Below are 3,311 nucleotides of genomic sequence, written 5' to 3' on the forward strand. Positions count from 1 at the left end.
AAAGGTTCCAAACCTCTTTGAAATTCATCATATATGTGTGCAGGATGCAACTATGAATTAAAACAATATTTTCATTTTTTGAATTTTTTCAAAATCTATGTGTTAACCCCTACGAAAATATTGAGTTTTGGGTAAATGGTCTATATACTGAAGCTTATGATTTTTAGTGTTGTTTTAAGTTTCTAAACATATTTTATATTTGTATTAATGTAAATTAAACTCTATTTCATGGAACATGGGCATCGTTTTAATTTTTATCAATTAATTTTGTAAACTTTATAGTACTCTCTAAATTGGTAGATTAACCACAATAGAATTGTTATTTTTTAGAGAAACGGAGACAACAAAGGTTTCAAACCTCTTTGACATTCATAATATGTGTGTGCAGGATGCAACTATGAATTAAAGCAATATTGTCATTTTTTGAAATTTTTCTCAAAATCTATGTGTTAACCCCTACGAAAATATTGAGTTTTCGGTAAATGCTCTATATACTGAAGCCTATGATCTTTAGTGTTGTTTTAAATTTCTAACACATTCTATATTTGTATTATGTGTATTAAACTCTATTTCATGGTACATGAGCATCATTTTTTTATTTTTTTATCAATTAATTAGTAAACTTCATAACACTCCCTAAACAGGTAGATTAACCACAATAAAATCGCTATTCTTTAGAGAAACGGAGACACAACAAAGGTTCCAAACCTCTTTGAAATTCATCATATATGTGGCAGGATGCAACTATGAATTAAAACAATATTTTCATATTTTTTGATTTTTCTCAAAATCTATGTGTTAACCCCTACAAAAATATTGAGTTTTGGGAAATGGTCTATATACTGAAGCTTATGATTTTTAGTGTTGTTTAAATTTCTAAACATATTTTATATTTGTATTAATGTATATTAAACTCTATTCATGGAACATCGGCATCGTTTTAATTTTTTATCAATTAATTTTGTAAACTTCATAATACTCCATAAATTGGTAGATTAACCACAATAAAATGTTATTCTTTGGAGAAACGGAGACAACAAAGGTTCCAAACCTCTTTGACATTCATAATATGTGTGTGCTGGATGCAACTATGAATTAAAAGCAATATTGTCATATTTTTTGAATTTTCTCAAAAATCTATGTGTTAACCCTACGAAATATTGAGTTTTTCGGTAAATGCTCTATATACTGAAGCCAATGATCTTTATTGTTGTTTTTAAATTTCTAAACACATTCTACATTTGTATTAATGTGTATTAAACTCTATTTTGTGGTACATGAGCATCGTTTTATTTTTTTATCAATTAAATTAGTAAACCTTCATAACACTCCCTAAACAGGTAGATTAACCACAATAAAATCACTATTCTTTAGAGAAACGGAGACAACAAAGGTTCCAAACCTCTTTGAAATTCATCATATATGTGTGCAGGATGAAACTATGAATTAAAACAATATTTTCATTTTTTTGAATTTTTTTCAAAATCTATGTGTTAACCCCTACGAAAATATTGAGTTTTGGTAAAAGGTCTATATACTGAAGCTTATGATTTTTAGTGTTGTTTTAAGTTTCTAAACATATTTTATATTTGTATTAATGTAAATTAAACTCTATTTCATGGAACATGGGCATCGTTTTAATTTTTATCAATTAATTTGTAAACTTATAATACCTCTAAATTGGTAGATAACCACAATAAAATTGTTATTTTTAGAGAAACGGAGACAACAAAGGTTTCAAACCTCTTTGACATTCATCATATGTGTGTGCAAGATGCAACTATGAATTAAAACAATATTGTCATATTTTTTGAATTTTTCTCAAAATCTATGTGTTAACCCCTACAGAATATTGGGGTTTTTCGTAGTAAATGCTATATACTGAAGCCAATGATCTTTATTGTTGTTTTTAAATTTCTAAACACATTCTACATTTGTATTAATGTATATTTAAATCTATTTGTGGTACATGAGCATTGTTTATTTTTTATCAATAATTAGTAAACTTCATAACACTCCCTAAACAGGTAGATTAACCACAATAAAATCACTATTCTTTAGAGAAACGGAGACAACAAAGGTTCCAAACCTCTTTGAAATTCATCATATATGTGTGCAGGATGAAACTATGAATTAAAACAATATTTTCATTTTTTTGAATTTTTTTCAAAATCTATGTGTTAACCCCTACGAAAATATTGAGTTTTGGGTAAATGGTCTATATACTGAAGCTTATGATTTTTAGTGTTGTTTTAAGTTTCTAAACATATTTTATATTTGTATTAATGTAAATTAAACTCTATTTCATGGAACATGGGCATCGTTTTAATTTTTATCAATTAATTTGTAAACTTTATAGTACTCTCTAAATTGGTAGATTAACCACAATAGAATTGTTATTTTTAGAAGAAACGGAGACAACAAAGGTTTCAAACCTCTTTGACATTCATCATATGTGTGTGCAGGATGCAACTATGCATTAAAACTATTGTCATATTTTTGAAATTTTCTCAAAATCTATGTGTTAACCCCTACGAAAATATTGAGTTTTTCGGTAAATGCTCTATATACTGAAGCCTATGATCTTTAGTGTTGTTTAAAATTTCTAAACACATTCTTATATTTGTATAATGGTATTAAACTCTATTTCATGGTACATGGGCATCATTTATTTTTTATCAATTAAATAGTAAAACTTCAACACTCCCTAAACAGTAGATTAACCACAATAAAAATCGCTAGTCTTTAGAGAAACGGAGACAACAAAGGTTCCAAACCTCTTTGACATCATCATATGTATGTGCAGGATGCAACTATGAATTAAAAACAATATTTCATATTTTTGAATTTTTCTCAAAATCTATGTGTTAACCCTACAAAAATATTGAGTTTGGGTAAATGGTCTATATACTGAAGCTATGATTTTTAGTGTTGTTTTAAATTTCTAAACATATTTTATATTTGTATTAATGTACATTAAACTCTATTTCATGGAACATCGGGCATTCGTTTTATTTTTTATCAATTAATTTTGTAAACTTCATAATACTCCATAAATTGGTAGATAACCACAATAAAATGTATTCTTGGAGAAAAAGGGAGAAAAAAGGTTCCAAACCTCTTGACAATCATAATATGTGTGTGCGGATGCAACTATGAATTAAAGCAATATTGTCATATTTTTTGAATTTTCTCAAAATCTATGTGTTAACCAGACAGAATATGAGTTTCGGTAAATGCTTATATATGAAGCAGCAATTATCTAATTGTTGTTTTTAAATTTCTCGAACACAGTTTAATTTTTGTATTAA

Source organism: Brassica napus, chromosome A2 (assembly GCF_020379485.1).
Source record: "Brassica napus cultivar Da-Ae chromosome A2, Da-Ae, whole genome shotgun sequence".
Lineage (NCBI taxonomy): Eukaryota > Viridiplantae > Streptophyta > Magnoliopsida > Brassicales > Brassicaceae > Brassica > Brassica napus.